The sequence below is a fragment of the Rattus rattus genome, chromosome 4 (assembly GCF_011064425.1).
Source record: "Rattus rattus isolate New Zealand chromosome 4, Rrattus_CSIRO_v1, whole genome shotgun sequence".
Lineage (NCBI taxonomy): Eukaryota > Metazoa > Chordata > Mammalia > Rodentia > Muridae > Rattus > Rattus rattus.
The window spans coordinates 54,283,046-54,304,673 of record NC_046157.1 but is presented as its reverse complement, the minus strand read 5'-3'; the positions used below and the strand labels follow the sequence as shown (position 1 = coordinate 54,304,673).

The window sequence follows — 21,628 nt, the reverse complement described above, 5'->3', positions numbered from 1 at the left end:
GAAACATTTTTTTTTAGATTTATTTTTTATTCATATGAGTACACTGTAGCTGTCTCCAGACACACCAGAAGAGGGCATCAGATCCCACTACAGATGGTCACGAGCCATCATGTGGTTCCTAGGATTTGAACTCAGGACCTCTGGAAGAGCAGTCAATGCTCTTAACCACTGAGCCATCTCTCCAGCCCTAAGAAACATTTTGTTTTGTTTTTTCAAAGGAAACAAAAGGGTTTTCTGTATAGCCCTGGCTCTAGTGGAATTTGATATGTAGACCAGGCTGGCCTCAAACTCATGAGATCTGCTTGTCTCTGCTTCCAGAACACAGAGATTAAAGCCATCCATCCCCACTGCCCAGCTGATAGGAAACAGCTTAAGTGAGGAAGGATTTATTTTGGCTCAGAGCAGTGGTCCTGAACCTTCCTGATGCTTGACTGTTTAATACAGTTCCTCCGGGTGTGCTGACCCTCAACCATAAAATTATTTTTGTTGCTACTTCATAACTAACTTTTGCTACTGTTAGGAATCACAATGTAACTGTTTCCCTTCTAGGGAATCCCTGTGCAAAGGGTCATTGGACCCCCAGAGGGGTTGAGAGCTACTGGCTTAGAGGTTTAAAGGTCTGTGGTTGCTCAGGTAGGGAAAGGCAGAGCCATACAGCCCGTGGTGACAAGAGTGCAGCTGGAGCCCCTCGGTCCCTCACATCTTGATGGAGCAGGAAGAAGAGAGTGGGTAGGAAGTAGGGCAGGGCTCACTCAGTAATCCACTTCCTCCAGCAAGGCTCCACCTTTTTTTTTTTTTTTTTTTCTGGAGCTGGGGACGGAACCCAGGGCCTTGCGCTAGGCAAGCACTCTACCACTGAGCTAAATCCCCAACCCCTAAGGCTCCACCTTCTTATGTGTTCAACGGCCTTTCAGAAACAGTGAGGACACACGGGAGACATTTGTTCTGGGATCTGGAGAATGATCTACAGTAACCATATGGACTGAACGAGCGAATTTATTAAGTATATAACTAGCCAAAGTAAAAAAGAAGTAATAGATAAGCTTTCTCTCTAGATGACTCTTCCCATGGCTGAACTTCTGGGTTCTCTATCCCGATGCAGGCATTGTTATATCATGGGGAAAGCAATAGCAACTTCTGTTGGGAACGCATTTGCAGAGTTAAGGGCCCAGCCCATGCCTGCATGGGGGCTTGAAGGACACTTGAAAGTCTGAAATGGACACGGGGACCCTGTTTCCACAGCTAGGTTCCCAAGCAAAGCATTGGCCACTGCATCGTTTTATACCCAAACCACAGCAGAACCCGGGCTTTCTTTTTTCTTTTTTCTGGAGCTGAGGACTGAACCCAGGGCCTTGTGCTTGCTAGAAAAGTGCTCTACCACTGAGCTAAATCCCTAACCCCAACGGGCTTTATTTTCAGGTCTACTCATTCTCTATCACTTCATGTTGTCTCCCCTCTCACTTGAGGTCCTCTGTATTTTCCAAATCCACTTGCTTCCATGAGAACTGTCACCCACAGAACAACTAACACTGCATTAGAAAATTCAGGAATTAGTCAATTTCTAGACTCCCACCCTTGCCTTTCAAGATACTCATTATCTGCCAAATACTAGCTAAACTCTACACAGTAAAACCCAAATTTGATCCATCTTTGAATACATCTGCATACTAACAAAAGTGGGCTTCCACCCTCAGCTAAAACAACTCCTGCCCCTCCCTCCACTTAGGCAGTAGACAGAGCTGCTGACCTTTCATTCACTGCTTGTTGAACACCTACTTCCTTGTAACAAGCCGTTTCCAGGAAAGCCTCCTTGCCCTCCTCTTCCTCGGTCTCAGGCACTCCCCGAATGTTTCCATATATCCTGGGTAGCGCTTGTCACCCTGCACTGCTGTTATCTGTACGAGAGCCTGTATCAACCCAACACTGCACACCCCTCCCTTTCTCTACCTCTTCATTAGCTACTTCTCCCCCAGTGGAGCACAATACTTGAAAGACACAACTTGAGAAAAGACAGTTTTATCTTGGCTCACAGTTTAGAAGGTATGGTTCAACATGGGACGGTAAACGTGGTGGTCGAAATGGGTTGGTCCATGGCAGAGGGAGCCAGGAGGCAGAAAGCTTGGGCAGGTACTGGGTAGGCTGTTGTCCTCAGTATTCTCTTCCCAAGACTAGGACTTGCCTTCTAAATGTTTACAACCAGTTGGCACCAACGGTTCAAACGTGAATCGTGAAATCCTGAGTACCTCTTTCTGTGACTCCGGAAGACCCTAAAATAGGCTCATGCAAATGAGATTCTTCCTTTTCAAGCAACAGGATTACTTCGTTTTGGACATCAAGGCAGTTGCTCTGGGTGAGGAATTAGAAATTTGAGGCAGAATCACAAGGGGCTTAGGTGAGGATGACAGGCTCAGCTTTGGTGTTCTTGGGAATCCGTGCACCTCAGCTGTTGAGCTGCAGACTGGTCATTGAACAAGAGAGTGGAAGTCCAAACGAGCACATCTTCTGTGTCCCATCCTGAGATTTGATTTTAAAGCTCCATGTTTTCTGAGGTGGGTAACTTAAGACCTACATACATACTGGAAAGGGCCTTTTGAGTCATCCCTTTCCCCTGAGGGACCAGCCACAGGACGAAGGTATAGAATAGAATAGTTTATTCAGGGCATGGGGAGGGGAGTTGAGAGGGTAGTAAGCAGAGAGAGAGAGAGAGAGAGAGAGAGAGAGAGAGAGAGAGAGAGAGAGAGAGAGAGAGAGGTGAAGCTGGCCATCAGCATGAGCACCTGGAGAGGTGGGGGGAAGGGAATGGAGAGAGAAAGGGCAAGGGGACAGAGCAGAGAGCAAGAAGGGATGAGCAGGGATGGGGGAAGCAAGCAGGGGTGGGGGAAGCAAGCAGGGGTGGGGGAAGCAAGCAGCCCCTTTTCCTGAGAGTCAGGCACACCTGGCTGTTGCCAGGTAACTGGGGTGGAGCTTAAGAGAAAATGCTAACAGCTTTACATTGACTGTTGAGTGTTTGGGAGATTTAAAGGAGGGTGCTGAGGTTTGACTTGTTACTATGTACTGTAAAGCTAAATACTGGTCCCCCCGAGGTCTAGTTACCTCAGGGAATTCTCACTACACTGGGTAATACTATGTAACCTTGCTCCTTAATTTAAAACTTGGTTGAATAAAGACGCTTACAGTCTGTGGCTGGGCAGAAGAGAGGTGGGTGGAACTTGACTTCCGGGACTGGATGTGAGCTCTGAGACAGAGACCACAAAGAGGAGAGGAGAGGAAGACAGAAGAGATGATGCCGTAGGGTAAGGGATCCTGAGAACCAGCCATGAGGACTAGCCAGTCGGAGTAAAAGAGGCCCAGACAGACTATGGCAAGTTATATGTCAGGGGTACTGACAGGGAAATAGTCAAAATAGCTTAGAGGTTTGGTATCTGTCCAGCTCTAGTGCTTTATGGCTTACTATAAATGTAAAGGTCTTGTGATTTTATCTGGGAACTGAATAACCAAAGGTGGGGTAGAAACCCCCATTTAGTTTTTGCTATAAAACAAAGGCTCGTGCTCTCTTTGGCTGCAAATATACTAAAATTGGAATGACACAGAAGATTAGCATGACTCCTGTGCAAGCATGACACTCAAATTTGTGAAGCGTTCCATAAAAAAAAAACAAAAACAAACAAAACCCCAAACAAACAAACAAACCAAAAACCAAAAACAAGGGCTCTAGAGATGTGTGCTGTGAGCTAGACTTTGGGAGCCTCCACTGCAACTTTAACATTTCTCTGTTCTGAAGAAAGAGTTAACCCCTGCAGCCGTCTGCACAGCTACTGCTAGATTTCCCCCTCTCTCCCGTCAGACCAGGCAGATCTCCCGTGGCCACATTCTGAGGCAAATGACGAAATCTCACAAGGGCTGTACTCTGTGGCCAGCCCTTGCTGCACCAGAGTGGACCTACTTAGAAATGTGGCCGGAGGGTTGTAAACAGATGTGAGTGATAAGGAGCAGCAGACACATCAACCACCGCCCACCCGTCCTCTCCTTTGGAGCACAGACTCATGCAGACCCATCTGCTCACGTGGAAGTGGATTGGGAAGCTCCGAAGGACATCGTAAACAGCTTGACTTTGAAAAGAGTATAAACAGAACCATCATTCGGAGGACAAAGAATACGGATGGATGGGAGTTATATTCTGGTCTGTCCTGTGTCCTTTATAGTTTGTGAAAGGGACGCTGGCTCCAGTCACAGGTGTGGCCAGAAGGCACCTCCCTCCCTAAAGGCTCAAGAGACTACTTTCAAAGAATTGAAAGCAAATGGTTCTTTCTGGTGTTTCCTTCCAGATGGGCCCCACCTGACTCCATTGTGGGCTAACTTCTGTCTTCAAGGTCTCCATGCTGCTACTGCCCAAAAGGCAGCGCAGCCTAGAAGGCAGTGGGGGAAAGAAGCAGGACTGTTAAAAAGGAAGCTCTCAATGGCATGGGCAGTTGGGATTTTAGGGAATGTTTTTTCATATTTTTCCAAAAATATACAGAAGCCTTACACAAGGCATGTGGTATCTGGGTGTGTGTGTGTGTGTGTGTGTGTGTGTGTGTGTGTTGAGGGGACATGCCACATGTGGAGGTTAGAGGGCAACGTTGTGGAGTCAATCCTCCCCTGGGTTCTGGGGTTCAAATTCAAGCCTTTCCCCGTTGAGACATCTCACTGTCCCCACGAGACAAGATTTAAAAGGAATCCCAGTACCATCTGGGTCTGCAGTCTCTCAGGCCAGCAGATACATGAACATGCGTACAAGCAAAAAAGAAAACAGGAGAAAATAATGAACGAAAGGTAGGTGTAACGGCAGTTACATTTGAACAAATGAACAAATGCAGTCCCTCAGTATCCCCAAGTATGACAGAACCTGAGGTTGCTTGAGTCCTTTACTCAGAGTGCCACGCTCTCAGCACGCCACCTAATGCAGTCAGTACTGGGCAGGTAACTGCTCTCCTGCACCGTTCGGGGAATAAGAAGAAAATACCTGATACCTGTTCCACACAGGTATATATTTTTTCTAAGTGTTTCTGATCTGTGGTTGGTTAAGCCTCAAAATAACAGAGGGTTGATCGCAAAGAGGCAGTTATATAGCAGCCAAAATGAACCGCCGTGGTTCTCATAGAACACGCATGCCATCTGCTGAATTGCCACTCAACACTTGCTGCTAGGATTGCCTGACAATTCTAATATCCCGGTCTTTGTTCTTGAAAATCCAAGCCCGCTAAAAGAAGCACTCTGTCAACTGAACTACACCCCCTGCCTAAACTCAGCATCCTTCACACTCTTCCAGTCACAGGTCACAAAGCGTGACAAGGCGAACCCACGGAGATTTTCCAGGGAAGGCGCCTCATAGCTTCCCCAAACTTTGAGATAATACGTACAGGAGGTTGGGATAGCAAGAGAAACCACTGAACAGACAGAGACACACAATGAAAGAGATTTAGATTTTGGTGTCCTGTCTCTGGCTCCCACTTCTGTTACTTGGGGAGTGAGGCTAGGAGTTGCTTTGGTTTGGATTTTAAATGTCCCTTCTAGCACAGGGGTTGGTCCCCAGTTGGTGGATCTGTTTTGCCCTCTGTGCTTCTAGGATCTCGTTTTAGGCAGTGCTGTTTTGAACCCAAGGCGGAATTCCAGTCCTCTACACACTGGGTTACCTCTGCAGCCCCTAGTGGGGTTAGGCCCACAGCTGAACAACTGCATACCAAAATTTCTGAAGCCATGAGGCAATCAACCCTTCCTCTCTTTAAGTTGGCTCTTTTAGGGTACTTACCATAGCCAGGAAAACAATAACCAACAGAGGAAGGTGAGATTTCTTCTAATCCAAGACTCTGCTTTAATTTGGTCATAGTTTCCATAAAGACAGCATGTATGTATGCATGTATGTATGCATGTATGTATGTATGATCTTTATTTTCCTGAGACAGGATAATTCTGGGGAATTATCCACCACACTGGTCCCAGGTATGGAAGTCAGGTCATCAGGCTTGGCAGCAAGCACCTATATCTGCTGAGCCGATCTACATCTCTTCTATTGCCTAATAACCATGAAGCTTCAAAAATTAGTCTTATCCCAAGAGGTAGCCCAAGATTTCTTCGAGTGAACTTTTTTTTTAATAGACATTTTATTTTCAGTTGCATAAATTAAAGTTTATTGATAACACAATAAACCATTCTTCAGTCAGCATTTTCAAGCTCAAAGAATAAGACCTGATTTACAATTTATATTTTGTTTCACACATTAGGAACTCTCATCCATGTCAGCTGTGGAGTTTTAATCCTGAGAGATACTGTTGGTTTCTTGTAGAGATACATTGATCGGGGACCAAATCCTTAAGTTTTGCTATCCAACCATTTTTCCTGATCTTTCTAAGGCCATACATTCCGTACTATTCAATGGATTTGTAATGAACTTCCAAAATGAAAGGAAATGCCTTGCTCATTGTTTGCCTGAAATCTTGGTTTGAGTTTATCTTTTTAAACAAAAAAATAAGCTCCCAAAACACCCACAAGTTCAACGGCTAAAACTCCTTTAAAGATCTTCCTGGCCAGGGGTTCCATGGTCCATGCCGTCCTGAGGCCTTGGCAACCGGATGGCCTCTTCAAGTGAACTTTAACAATATAACTGATATGTTTTAGAAAACCAAGGATACTCTTGTAGAGCTCGGTTTGGTACTGTAGGAGGGGGAACCCGGCAGGCCCATGCTGAGCATCCCTCCACCCACCCCCCACACCCCCGTCCCCTTGGCTCCCCTCCCCCGTAAAGTACCAGCCACACAACAGGTGTAGTTTAGAATAGAGTTTATTTACGGGCATGGGAGGGGGACAGGGAAAGAGAGGGTCAGAGAAGGGGGTAGGAAGAGAGAGAGAGAGAGATGGGGAGAGGGAGAGGGAGAGGGAGAGGGAGAGGAGAGGGAGAGGGAGAGGGAGAGGGAGAGGGAGGGAGAGGGAGGGTGCCGGCCGGGGACACGTGAGGAGAGGGGAAAGTTGTTAGGGGGGGAAAGGGAGAGAGAGAAAGGGGCAGAGAAAGAAAAGGGGAGAGAGAGAGAGAGAGAGAGAGAGAGAGAGAGAGAGAGAGAGAGAGAGAGGCCAAAAAGTCCCTTTTATAATAAGCCAGTCCCACCAGGCTGTTGCTAAATAACTGCTGGGCGGAGCCTAATAGGAATGCAAACAGTCCTTTGCCAGAGACTTGATCAGAAAACTAGACATCCCTTGTACCCGCTGTTCCTCTGAGCACAGAGCTTGGCTGGGGGATGGGCATCTGCTACATTTTGGTCTAAAGAGCAACAAGAGCCCCTGTTCCTTGGGTCCCGGGGAAACATTGTTCCTACTCTAGAGAGCAGGAGAAAGGCAACAATAGCAAGTTCCATGTGTTTGTCCTATCTGCCGGTATCTGGACACTAGTGTGAGGCTGCCGCTGCCGCTGAATGGTGGGGAGACACCACGGAGATTCCTAGAGACACCAAAGCCTAGCCACTGGATACGACAACTCCGAAGCCCGACTGACTTATGAGAGCCAGTGCCATTGTCATTGCTCACACCAGCTTGAGTTGTTTATTTTTCCGGGTTTTGTCATTGAGAATAGCTTGATTGAGCCAATGTAGAATCATCTATGAATATTTATAGGTTTTCTCCGCTGTAGAAACAAGCCAATTCGGCCAAATTACAAGTTAAAAAGGCAGGTTAATTTGGGAATAGGCTCGGGTCCAGTTCCTCAGTCTCAGAGGAAGAAACCAGAAAAAGTCAGACTGTGGCGTGCAAGTTTTTTGTAGACTGTAGGTAAAGGCAAATGAGTTGTTTGCTTCGTGCTGTGGTTGTGGGGTGGGGTGGGATGGGTGGCTCCGGGTGGCTGGTGACTAGAGGTGAGGGGGGTTGGAACAGGTGTCGGGAATGTTAGGAATGCGGGATCTGGCTTTTTGGCACCTTTTCTATTAGGAGGCTTTCTGGGTGGGCGGGGTTGGAGAGAGGGAGGAATGAAATTCGCTGGGCCGTGTGGGGGTGGGGGGCAAACTTGGGGCTCCAACTGGTAATGATATTCTCCAAAACTGGAGTTCCTTCATAGTAACCTCTACTGTCTTGTACAATGAAAGCTGCGTGACTATGGATTAGATGACAACATGACAATTATAAATACCGATATAGGGTTGGGGATTTAGCTCAGTGGTAGAGCGCTTAAAAGGCCCTGGGTTCGGTCCCCAGCTCCGAAAAAAAGAATAAAAAATAAATAAATAAATAAATAAATAAATAAATAAATAAATACCGATATAAAATAAATTAGTATTGATTGATGAAAGAATGAAAGTGTAAGAGAGGAACTTTAACTTTTGGAATGCGGCATATTAATACCTTATTTCACATCATTTAAATAAATGAGGCACTGTCAAATATTCAGAAAATGCTGTACAAGTGGAAGACAAGCAACCTTTCCTGTATTATTATTGTTGTTGTTGTTATTATTATTATTATTATTATTATTATTATTATTATTATTAGGCATGGTAACACCTGGGGGGATTGCTTTGTGATACAACTTTAGGCAGCAGGAATCTGTTTTTCTCAATATGAAGCTTCTAGTGCAACAATTTTTATTATTTTTTTAAAATGATGTATTTGGGGTTGGGGTTTTAGCTCAGTGGTAGAGCACTTGCCTAGAAAGCGCAAGGCCCTGGGTTCGGTCCCCAGCTCCAAAAAAAAAAAAAAATGTATTTATGAGTACACTGTAGCTGTCTTCAGACACACCAGAAGAGGGCATCAGATCCCATTACAGATGACTGTGAGCCACCACGTGGTTGCTGGGATTTGAACTCAGGACCTCTGGAAGAGCAGTCAGTGCTCTCAACCGCTGAGCCAACAATTTTTATTCACACCTGTTCAAAAACAAATCATGAAGGCCAGGGCAAGGAAGAGGCAGTTTTTTTGTTTGTTTGTTTGTTTTTTTATTCATCCACATGGTGCTCAGCTTTCTGGTACTGTCATAAATATTCCTGAAAGATCAATTTATAGAGATAGGTTTATTTTGGCTCCCAGGTATGGAGGTTTCAGCCTGTCATCCATACTGCTTTAGACCTGTGGCAGCCCACTGTGTTGGGAGTGTGTTGCAGAGGAAAGCCACTCAACTCAAGGCCAGAAAGCTAAAGAGAAAGAAAAAGGTCAGCAACCCTTGCCTCTTTCCAGGGCTCACTTGTCTATAAGGCCCACCACTTCATAGGAGTATCTCTCTTGGGACCAAGCCTTTACCATGGGGTCCATACACTGGAAGGTGTACATTGGCTCTGAACTGTAGCAGTCTCAATCCCAGAGGGCTGAGACAGCTCCATTCACCATGGGCAGACTTCAATTCTACTAGAAATGCTTCGTTCGTTTCCTGTGTGCTGATTTTCTTAATAAAAACAAACAAACAAACAAAACTCCCCAAACAGCAAATGAGCTGACAGTCCTCTTAGAGGCCCCCTGCCCGTGGTTGGTATTCTCCCTCTATTCAATAGATGTAAACAACGGTGAAGACACCTCCACACGCACAGTCTGAAATGGGCAAGTAAGTCCACTCAACAGGAAGGGAGCACAGCATGCCCACTGACCTGACTTAGGGAACTAAGACTTAAGGTGGCCTTCTTGGCCTCCCCGGGCTTTCATCTTCCTTTCTACACGATGGGAATTGCATAGCTGTTAGAACTTATTTGACACTGAGTAGCTAGTTCTCAGCCATATCAGCTGTCTGTAGGGTTTTGCATGTGGTAACAGGGACATAGGTTATCACAGTACAAGGCTTGTGTGGCAATCCTTCATCCTCAGTACCCTTTCTGGACAAAGGTAGGTACCCAAAGATGATATGAACTGTTCCTTCTTCCTTTGGCCCACGTGGCTTTGTTGAGTCCCCACCTCCTTGGTAGGAACTCCAAATTTGTATGAACGGGAAATGGAATGCACCCTTTACCTGCCAGAGCTAATTGTTGCTAACCTAGGCCTAGTCCTGGAAGCTCGTAGCCTCCGTTCAACCTAATCTAGGCCTAGAATGTTTTCAGTCTCTGAAAACATTCTGACTGAGTGCAGAGTAAGCTCATCCCTTCCTACTTGTTTCCGACCTCTGGCAGGCTGGTTCGACTCAGCTCTTCTGGCTAAACTCTCTTCAGGCCGACTGACTCAATCTTGCTTCTCTCTCAGCCTCTTCTAAATTGCTCTGCTTGGCCTCAAACTAACCCTGGCAATCTGTTCTAATCTCCTGGCTCCTTCTCATTCTCTGGCCCATTCTGTCTTCACCTGCATCTAGCTTGTTCTCTCTCTGCAACCTGTCTCCCTATAGCTGTCCCAGTAAAATTCCTCTCTTCTCTCGGCACTGCTCCCTTTCTCTTTCTCCTTCTCCTCATGAGAGTTGGGCATATCCTACTTTTCTGTCAAATCTCTCTCTGATTCATCACTTTGTCGGCCACTCAGTGAGGTATCACTTCCAAACATGGCTGCTTCCTTCTCCAAATTAACTGCATCTTCATTGGGATTAAAAGTGTGTACTAAGGGCCGAGTCACACGGGAACACAATCTCGGGTTTCATAGTGTGATCAAATATCCCACAACAGGGAGCGGGCACGGCTCCTGAAACCCAGTCTATGGGAGTGCTAATGGATGCAACCATTCTCAGGTCACTGTCTTGTTGTTACGGTCTTATTGCTGTGAACAGACACCATGATCAATGTAAGTTTTATAAAGGACATTTAATTGGGGCTGGCTTACAGGTTCAGAGGTTCAGTCCATTATCATCAAGGCAGGAACATGGCAGCATCCAGGCAGGCATGGTACAGGAGGAGCTGAGAGTTTTACATCTTCACCCACAGGAAGCCAGGAACAGATTGAGCATCCCCAGGGAGCTAGGAGGAGGGTCTCCAAGCCCACCCCACAGTGACACACTTCCTCCAACAAGGCCACACCTTCTAACAGTGCCACTCCCTGGGCCAAGCATATGCAAACCATCACACCTTCCTTCTTCCTATCACCTTTCTTTCCAGGAGACTTTTTTATTTTTTGAGAAATAAGTGAGATAGTATTTTAAGTGTTTGTCTTAGAACACGGCCTTTAATAAGCCATATGCTTTTAAACAGTAAACAACTGTGTCTCGCTCCTGCTATTATCACCACCACTGCAGGTAATTCTCTCTCAAGCATTTCCCTTCTAATATTTGTGTCACCTTGATCTTGCTTGTCTGTGCCTATTATGCATGAAAGCATGTGTTATGTCAGGGTATGATGTTTCATTTCATGAGGGGCAATGAAACTATCGTTAAATGCAGCCCACTGACTGTTTTATACATAAAGTTTCATTAGAACACAGATTCCCTCATTTATATACATGTCAATGATACAATTGCTGATAGAGTAAACAATGCATGCCTTACTCACAAGGCTTGAAATACATTATTTAGGGGCTGGAGAGATGGCTCAGCAGGTTAAGAGCACTAGCTCTTCCAGAGGTCCTGAGTTCAATTCCTGGCAACCATATGGTAGCTTACAACCATCTGTAGTGGGGTCTGATGCCCTCTTTTTGTATGTCTGAAGAGAGTAACAGTGTACTCACATACATAAAATAAGTAAATAAATCTAAAAAAAAAAATAAAGAAAAGGAAAGGAAATATGTTATTTAGCCTTCTGAACAAACAGCAGAATTCTAGATACATTTCTAAGCTACCTGCCTGGAATGTAAGGCCTACGGCATGAAGGAAACGGCATACCTTTTGTTTTATTTTTTTATTTTATTTTTAGAGTTCATGTTTGTACTGAATCTACACCATTTGTCCTTCACTCTTGCCCCTTCAGCCTCTCCCATCCCCCTCTCACATCCATAGCCTCATTTTCTCTAATCATTGTTGTTGCCTATGTGCGCTATCTAGTTTTTATGCCCTCTTGACCCATTTCTCAGTGGAGAAAAATGTTCCCAGCTGAGCAAGCCCGTGGTCCATTTACGGATAGAGGAGAGCCAGCTTATTGTGGGTAGTGCCACCTTTCGGATGATTGCTGGTCTTGGGCGCTATAAGAAGGCAAACAAGTGTTTTTGTCTGCATAGGTTTCAAGGGCTGACTGATTGAATCAATTAGGGGGCTCATTTCTGGAGAACACTGATTTTTTTTTTCTCTCATCAGTAATGATGTAGATTTCATCTAGAGGTGGTGCCTTGAAAGATTCCCCCATCCATGCTGGGATGTCAACTGGTATTGTTATTATTCAAGTCTTGTCTGGGCAACCTCAGGGTTCCAGGTCAGATCCAGCAAGGTTTTTCCAAGTCCTGTGTCTCAAGTGCATGGTATCTTCAGCAACGGGGACTACGTAATAGAGAGGAATTCATACCTGGTGCTGTAAACCTAGACAGCTACCCATGGCTGCTGAGGCCATGGAGCCTAGAGGAGAAAATACTTTGCCACTTTCTCCAGCTAGTAAACTCTTACAATTCAAACAAGATGCACATTTCTTTCTCATTTCTACCGGGTAACTGAAGCTGAAATGATTCCAACAGAACTGCTCACCCAGCTTAATGACATCACTGATAAGGCTCAGTTATTATTGTTTATTATTATTAATATTATTACAAGTTATAGGTTGCAATTGCCCGGCCCTGTGGATCCACCTGTTGTTGGTGAGGTTTCTTTCCCTCCTCAAAGAAGGCTTATGTTCGGGGTTGGGGATTTAGCTCAGTGGTAGAGCGCTTGCCTAGGAAGCGCAAGGCCCTGGGTTGGTCCCCAGCTCCGAAAAAAAAAAAAAAAAAAAAAAAAAAAAAAAAGAAGGCTTATGTTCCTCTCCTTTGCACAAGAACAGTAGCTCACTCCCCTCTGGGTAACAAAGTATCCAGGTCTTGTGCTCAGCTCTCCTTAGTCTTTAAGATATTTCTGAGTTCCACCCAGGCTTCCACTGGGTTGCTTTTATACAGTTTCATTCCTGAAGATGACCTTTCAATCCTGGACATTTTGTTTCCTAAATATGCGCTGATAAAAAAGTCAAGGGGAAGTGTTGGATGGATCAGCTACAATCTCTCATGTTTTTCCCCTGGGGAAATAGTTCCAGGTCCAAGAAAAGAGCAGGCTCATAAACAGAATGAGTAAACATTCTGTGTGGCTGCATCTCCGTGCATCTTCCGTGATATGGGGTGGGTGTGATAGCCAAGGATGATCTATTAGCCTCTGGCTGCCTTTATTACATCCTATCTCCTTGTAGTGAATTGCTTTCCTAAGGGCCTGCGTCCAGACAGATGATTTTAGGCCATTTGTCTTTACAGCATCTTAAAATTATCCAAGGATTCTCCCATAATTCTTGCCATTCTAAGAGTCTGTCTCCCCTAGGTGGAACGCCTATCATTTTATAATGCCATGACATCTGTTCATAAATCTTTAACGCGTGTGCTACTCTTCAGATCGACAGATTCTGTTCTTATTACCTGTGACATTTTCATTGACTTCTTTTGCAAAGTGACAGTATCTCCATCCCAACCAGAGGAGGATTTAATACCAGACATCTCCCACATGCATTTATCAGAATCATTCAGAGGTTCCCCTCCCCCACTTGAAGTATGAGTCCCAAGGCTTCTTTTCTCCTGAATCTATTTCCTAGAAAACTGTTCTCTAGCAATCATTTCATTAATGAGCTGTTACCTGAAGCACAGGCGCTGTCTGGCCTCTGCTGTATCACGCCTTAGTGAAAGAGTGTTTGAACTCTTTCTCATTAAGCTGTAAAGGAAATGCCCAAATCTACTGCTAAGGAAACAGGACCTTTTTCTTTCCCCCTGAGAATGGCTTGTATTACTGATCCTGAAACAAACCGTCATAATGGGATGTACATGGTCACTTTTGCTAAATTTCGCTAATTATTTTTATTGATTTTACCAATTTGCATGATTATTACCCCATTTGTTTGACTCAAGTCAGGTTTTTGTTGTTTTGTTTTTTGTCAACTTGACACAAGCTAGAGTCATTTTAGAAGAGGGAACTGAATGAAAAAAAAGAGAGTGATAAAAGGGAAAGGACAGGGGTTGGGGATTTAGCTCAGTGGTAGAGCGCTTGCCTAGGAAGCGCAAGGCCCTGGGTTCGGTCCCCAGCCCCGGAAAAAAAAAAAAAAAAGGGAAAGGACAGGGTTGGAGAGATGGCTCAGTGGTTAAGAGCACTGACTGCTCTTCCAGAGGTCCTGAGTTCAATTCCCAGCAATCACATAGTGACTCACAACCATCTGTAATGGGATCCGATGCCCTCTTCTGGTGTGTCTGAAGTCAGCAACAGTGTACCCACATACATGAAATAAATAAATCTTTAAACAACAACAACAAAAAAAAGGAAAGGACATGACTGTTCCTAGGCACTGTGGGTGAAAGTTTATTATAGAGATGTGGGAGAGCTTAGCCAGAGGCAGACACATCTGGGAGAGTCCAGAGTGGTCATGACCCTGAACCATGTGGGGAGGAGGGAGAAGAAGGGAGAGAGGACAATCAGCTGCAGCAGCCAAGAGGCCCACGATACAAAAACAGGGCAGGAACCAAAATGGCTGACTTATAATGGGAAGAGCTTCTGGGGGAAAGGCAGCTTAACCCATGGGCTGGAAGGTTCAGGGTAGAGGGGAGCATATATCAGCTGTAACAGGTAGGGACTGAGGGATGCTGGGAGAACCTGGAGCCCAGGTCTGCTTTGATATGTAAAATAGGCACCTCAGCCAGAGTTAGAAACTTAACAGAAACCTCCCTTGAGAAAACATCTCTATCAGATTAGCGTGTATGAAAGTTTGGGATCCATTTTATGAAATAATGATTGATGGCAGAGGCCTCAGCCCACTGTTGGGGGTACAACTCCTGGGAAGGTGGCCCTGAGTTGTTTAAGAATGCAGGCTGAGCAAGCCATGGGGAGCAAGCCAGTAAGCAGCAGTCCTCCATAGCCTCTGGCTCAGTTCTTTACCTCCTCATTCCTGTCCTGTCTCCCCTCATGGATGAGGTGTGACCTTAGAGTCATAAGCTGAAATAAACTCTTTCTCCCCGAGTTGCTTTTGGTCACAGTGCTCCTGTGGTTTTCACAGCAATAGACCGCAAACTAGAACCACTCTAGCAGCGCAGTTGTAAGAGAACATGCACGGCCCATTCCACTGTGAGACGGAGCCATACTGACTAGTTCGTGACACAAAATTACAGCATTGTTTGCTTGTTTTTATGTTACTAATTCATAATGAGCACTTTTTATAATTTCTGTACTAGAAATGTTCTATGTATTTTCTAAGATACTTTTGTCTTTCAGTTAATACCTCTGTCATTACTCTCTGCCTTACTCCCTTGAGAAAAAGTCTCCCACTGGACCTTGAGCTCTCAGCTAGATTGGCAGCCAACAAGACCCAGCATCCTCCTGAGCTCATGACCTCAGACTTGGGTGCCGAAGTATTTCTCCTCCCTGAGCCATCTCCTCAGGCCCTATTTAGATTTTTAATAGGAAAGCATGCTTATATTCCTCGGAGGGTCACATTGTACTATAACACACCGGTGGACACGGAATGCTGTGTCTTTGTCTCTTTATGTATGTGATTTTAATCATAAGTATTATATGTACGCGTGGGTGGATGGACAGGTAGAACTACACATCCACATCAGTATTATTCTCTCTGATGGTGACTCAGATCCAAGTAGCTCTATTCTTTGTTTTTACTTCCTTTCAAATCCCAGATACATTTAGTAGAATGTTTAAAAACACCCGAGAAGTTTCTCCCTTAAAGATTGTTTTCTGTGGCCTGATAATCTTCTGTTTGGCTCCACCTTTTAAAGGCCCCCATGTAATGCCTGGTTTTGTGTGTCAACTTGATACAAGCTGGAATTATCACAGAGAAAAGAGCCTCCCTTGAGGAAATGCCTCCATAAGATGCAGTTGTAAGGCATTTTCTCAGTTAGTCATCAAGTAGAGAGGGTCCATTGTGGGTGGTGCCATCCCTGGGCTGGTGGTCCTGGGTTCTGTATAAGAGAGCAAGCTGAGCAAGCCAGGGAAAGCAAGCCAGTAAGTAACATCCCTCGATGGCTTCTGCATCAGCTCCTGCTTCCTGACCTGCTTGAGTTCCTGTCCTGACTTCTTTGGTGATGAACAGCAATGTGGAAGAGTGAATAAACCCTTTCCTCCCCACTTGCTTCTTGGTTATGATGTTTGTGCAGGAATAGAAACCCTGACTGAGACACCCCACCATTCTCTCAAATTACCATACTGCTGATCTAGCTACATTTACCTTTAGAGGACAAACCATACACAGATCGTAGTACCCAGCCAAGAACTTTCTTAATAGGAAACCAAGCCTGTCAACTGGATTGTATCTCTAAGCTCTGTGTTGTACAATGGCTGGCTAGAAAATATGGAAGGTGAGAATAATAAAAGAAGCTATGGTATTATTCCAGGAAGGCCTCAAACTTACTACATAGTCACGAGTGATTCTGAGTTTCTGATCCCTCTGTCCCTACCGTCTTAGTTCTGTGATACAGGCTGGCAGCATTATATCTGGTTTTAATCCAATACCGAACCTTGGACCCTGGACCATGTGCATGTTAGGCAAGCCTCCACTAGTTGAGCCATAACTCAGCCCTTAGCTGCATGCTTTTGGGAAGCCGTTTTTTGTTTTTTGTTTTTGTTTTTTTGTTTTGTTTTTTTTTTTCCTCCCTTCCTCACTCTCCTCAAGGATTGATTGGAGATATGGATGAAGCAGACTTTGTGAAGCTGCCACAGAAGAATGACTGTGGTTTTGCAAATGACTACTCTCGGGTTGGGGATTTAGCTCAGCGGTAGAGCGCTTGCCTAGCGAGTGCAAGGCCCTGGGTTGGTCCCCAGCTCCAAAAAAAAAAAAAAAAAAAAAAAAAAAAAAACAAATGACTACTCTCTTCCAATATCCGTTGTCTCACGGAGAAGCCTGTGTTTGAACTGAGAGTTGCCAAGGCTGAGTAGAAGATTTTTGAGAAGCAACTGCTGAAGTTTCCATGCTCTCGGTCACACCATAGGCCTTCCTATTTCAAGCGTTCAACTTTCTCTTTAGCTTCAGCGCACCAACTTTGACCAAGTTTCGGTTCCTCAAATAGTTTCATAAGCTGAATCAGGTAGGAATGTTTCATAAACTTGCTATTGTCTAGCTTTTTATAGAATAAAAAAGGACTTATTTGTTCATGTATGTGAGTACACTGTCACCGTCTTCAGACACACAGAAGAGGGCATCTGATCTCATTACAGATGGTTGTGAGCCACAATGTGGTTGCTGGGATTTGAACTCAGGACCTCTGGAAGAACAGCCGGTGTTCTTAACCACTGAGCCATCTCTCCAGCTCCTTACTGTGTGGCTTTATGTGAGTCTTTGCTTAATGTGGACAGGTTGAAAGAGGCCTGGACTGATTTCCACGACCTCTGAGGTGGAGCCCTACTCTAGCACTCAGCAGCCACAGGATCTTGAATGAACCAGTTCACTTCCTTCTGTCTCAGACCTTTGTGTGCGCAGAGTGATCCAGTAGAACTCTTTCTTGGGGATTCGCTTCACGGACGACTTACAAATGACTCTAAAAGGCTGGGGGTGTTGCCCACTGACGGAGGATATGCTTAGCGGTGTGTTCGGTCTGTTCCACTGTGTCTTGCTGAGGGTGAGAACCACCACTTGGTCCAGTGTATCCGTGCTGTATACATTACCAACTCGTCAATAAGCAGCTATCTCAGTTACCGTAACAACCATCCAGGCACCCCAAGTAACTCCTGTTTCACTTAGTAATGGCTCCAACGTGTAAGAATAGTGGCCCTGGCAATTTTATTATTTATTATACTATGCCATTATCATTGTTGTTCTATTTTTCTTTTTTTTTTTTTTTTTTTTTGGTTCTTTTTTTTTCGAGCTGGGGATCGAACCCAGGGCCTTGTGCTTCCTAGGCAAGCACTCTACCACTGAGCTAAATCCCCAACCCCGTTGTTCTATTTTCTTATGAGTTCTATTTTATTACGAGTGTCTCCCCCCCACCCGCCCCCACTCTATCTAGATGTTAAATTTTGTTGAGGTTTGGGGACATGGGAAACTAAATGCAGTATCCAAAGTGGCACTGACTACCCTTTCAAGCATTTGCAGAGGCATATGCTTGAACATCGGAACATATCTCCCGCTAACAGCCGGATTTCTACCACTATGATAAAACACACGAGATAATTAGCTTACTAAGAGTGAAGTTTACTTTGGCTACTGGTTCTAGAGGAGTTTCCAGTTGATGGCTGGCCTTGGGTCTGTGGCGAGGCATCTTATAGCAATGCAAGCTTGGGAGGGTGGACTGGGAGGGGAATAACATCTGGAGTGTAAAAATCAATTTAAAAAAAAAAATGCAAGCTTGGACTGGAACACCAAAAAACAAAAAACAAAAAACAAACAAACAAACAAACAAAAAACCCCCAAACAAACAAACAAACAAACAAACACCCCAAAAAACAAAAAACCAAAGAGAGAGAGGAAGGGGCTGTAATTCCACAATCCCCTTTGAGGGCATGTTCCCAAAGACCTAAGGACTTAAGGCCCCTCACCCTGCATATGCAAACACCACTCAGAAGGGTCACCTTTGGGACCTTTGTGACATTGAAGGTCCAGACTACAACAGGACCAGTGTAGGCAGTGCTCATCCCCAAGGGATGCAAGGAGGATGCATCCAGTGAACGACTGAGGCCAGGCTTATCCATCAGAGCGGAGACACAGCTGGTCTTCCGTGTTTTCCTTCCTCTCGTCTCAGGCCTGAATAACGTAGGGGCACCCCAAACTTGGGCTTCCAGTCTCTAAGAGGCATGAGAGAGGGGAGTGCGGAGAGAACAGAATCTCCCCAGGCGGGAAGGAAGGACTGGCTGGTGATATCTTACCACACTGGACAACTATGCGAAAGAATTTCCGCAAGCACGTGCGCGTGTGTGTGTGTGTGTGTGTGTGTGTGTACAGTAGGAGTGGGCAGAGGGAAAAGTCACCCGGCACCGAGGGAATTTCCCTTTGAGCTGAGGTGACGAGATAGTCATCATGTCTGATAATCTCTGTTGGCTATTTTTCTTTTCTGTTGGTAAACATTAGCTTGATCATCTCCCGTGTTCCCTGGAAGGGAGGAGGCTTCAGCCTCTAAGGCTTTTTTCTCTGGAGGTTTCTTGCTTCCTGAAGACCTGAAGGGTAAATATATATACACCGTGACCTCAGAGGTCACGGGTGTCCTTATCTGTGACTCTGCAGTTGCAATTGTTATATGGAATTCTATGCACTGAGGCAATGCACTCCATGTATGTATTCATCTCGTAATGCTCTCAGGCTCTGCGGTGGGTGAGCACAGCTATTGCACTCCCATTACTCTGACTCTCCTCATGCACACCGATGACAGGGCGCTGTGGAACGGGTGTGTGTCCCTCCTCCAAAGTTCAAAGGCTGAAACTGACCCCCTTCCTCGGGATGGCATCGAGGGGTAAGGAGGGTGTGAAAGAGAAGCCCTTGCGAATGTGACACGCGTCCCTCTAAAAGGGCCCCAGGGAGCACTCTCGTCCCTCCTTCCACCATGTGTAGATATTCTTAGAAGTCAGCTGTCCACAGCGTGGAAGAAGGCTGTCATTTGCTGTCATTAGAACTGATGCACCACCACCCTGAGCTAGGACTTCCAGTCTCTAGAGTTACAAGAGATTAAGTTTTGGGTATTGTGGTGGTGGTGGTTGTAGTGTGTGTGTGTGTGTGTGTGTGTGTGTGTGTGTGTGTGTGTGTGTGTGTGTGTGTGTGTGTGTGTTCATATGTGCCTGTGTGGAGTCCAGAGATGCCATCCACCATATATATGTATATATGTGTATATATATATATATATATATATATATATATGTTCAGGTATATATATATATCTAAACTTCAACAGCAACAAAGACTCAGAAAAACAAGTTCTATGTTGTTTAGAAGTCGAACCAGGAGTACATATAGGGAAGCATGCAGATACACACACACTAACACACACACACACACACACAGATACACACTAATACACACATACTAACATACACTAATACACACATACTAACACACACACACACACACACTAACACACACACACACACTAACACACACACACACAAATACACACACACTAACACACACACACACTAACACACAGACAACACACACATACTAACACATACAGACACACTAACACACAGACTAACACAAAGACTAACACACACATACTAACACACGCAGACACACTAACACACACACACACTAACACACACACACACACAAACACACACACAGACATATATATATGGTATTTTTTTTTTTTTTAGACAAGGTCTCTCAGTGGCCTGGAACTCACCACGTAGGCTGGCCAGTGACCTCCCCCAGTGATAGGATTGCAAATGTGCTGCCATACTCAGCTCTTTGAGAACGTAAGTTCTGGGAATGGAACTCAGGTCCTCGTGCTTTTAAGGCGAGGACTTTACCAACTGAGTTATTTCCCCAGGTCTCAACTCCTGAGACGGAAGGTCCTGCGATCACCTCTCTTAGTCTTCCCTGTGCTCTGCAGTTGTCCCAAATTAAAGACTCTGCTGAGACCCTAAGAAAAGCCACGCCATGCCGTCAGCATCCTCGGAGGCAGGGGTTGCCCTGCACCATCAAAATCCTCAGAGACAGGCCGTACCTCACCATCAGCATCCGCCGGCTGACAGGGGCCGCGCCGCAGCATCAACAAACACATCTGCATTTGGTCCCCGGTGACTTACGAGTGTTTCTCCTTTCTTAATTAGGGGACATGGTAATGATTCATGATATCGCCTGCCACTGAGGTCCATATTTCTACCAAAGCAGTTGGACCAGCCACGAGGGAGCCGAGAGAGAGGCTCTTGTCCCTGTCTCCTCAGTCCTTGGTCAAACAAAATAACACGGCTGATGAGGTTGAGGCCATGCCACCTGTGCAGTGGATGTCCTCACAGGAAGCTGCTCCCCCCAGGAAACCTGCCTATGCTTCCTGCTCCTCCTGTCTTCCTCCTCAGCTGCCCTCTGCCTTGTTTTGCTGTGTTGGAAGTGAAGGAAGCCCATGGTTTGGGGAAAGTCCTATAGCCCCAACCGTTTTCAGTTTAATAAGACTCAAGTTGTCACCAGGAAGTACCATATGGTCTAGTCATGTCACCTGTTCTTACTTGTAAACAGAACTCAACATATGTGTAGCTTTATAGGTTCCTGTCCATTATCTGCTGTGCTGCAGAGTATCCGGTGGCGTGGGTCAGGATGCCTGAGTAACAGACATCTTAAGCTAGGTTTGAAGGTGCATGATACCTTTTCTGCAGCCAGACCCTCTCAGTAGACCAGGGACAGGCATTGGCTTTCCTAAGTCTTTCACTTTCTCCTCTTCTGAAAACTGTGCGTGCTGTTGGGTGCAGCACAAGGAGTAATTCGTATCCATGAGCAAAACTGTGCGTATTCTGCCTCAAAAGGAGTGTGCGTCTTGCTAGATCCCAGACCCTTTCCAGGAAGGCACCTAATGGTGTCCTCTGCTCGCCTGCTCACCTTCCCTAGCAAGGCCCTTCTCTTCACAGCCCTACACAGGCTGAACACGTGCTCTACTACTGAGCTCAACCCTTGTGATGTGTTTATAAAAGATAAAGAGAGGATATGTCCCGGGT

At 45.4% G+C, this 21,628-nt stretch overlaps 1 non-coding gene and 1 pseudogene across 1 annotated transcript; one reads left to right on the top strand and one right to left on the bottom strand.

The window, feature by feature from the left end:
- Positions 1 to 3,546: 3,546 nt before the first annotated feature.
- On the top strand, positions 3,547 to 3,651 carry LOC116899771. Its single transcript, XR_004387784.1, has one exon. It is a non-coding gene; the product is annotated as a U6 spliceosomal RNA (small nuclear RNA).
- Positions 3,652 to 6,348: 2,697 nt separating this feature from the next.
- Positions 6,349 to 6,576, bottom strand: LOC116898352 (annotated as a pseudogene).
- Positions 6,577 to 21,628: the final 15,052 nt, after the last annotated feature.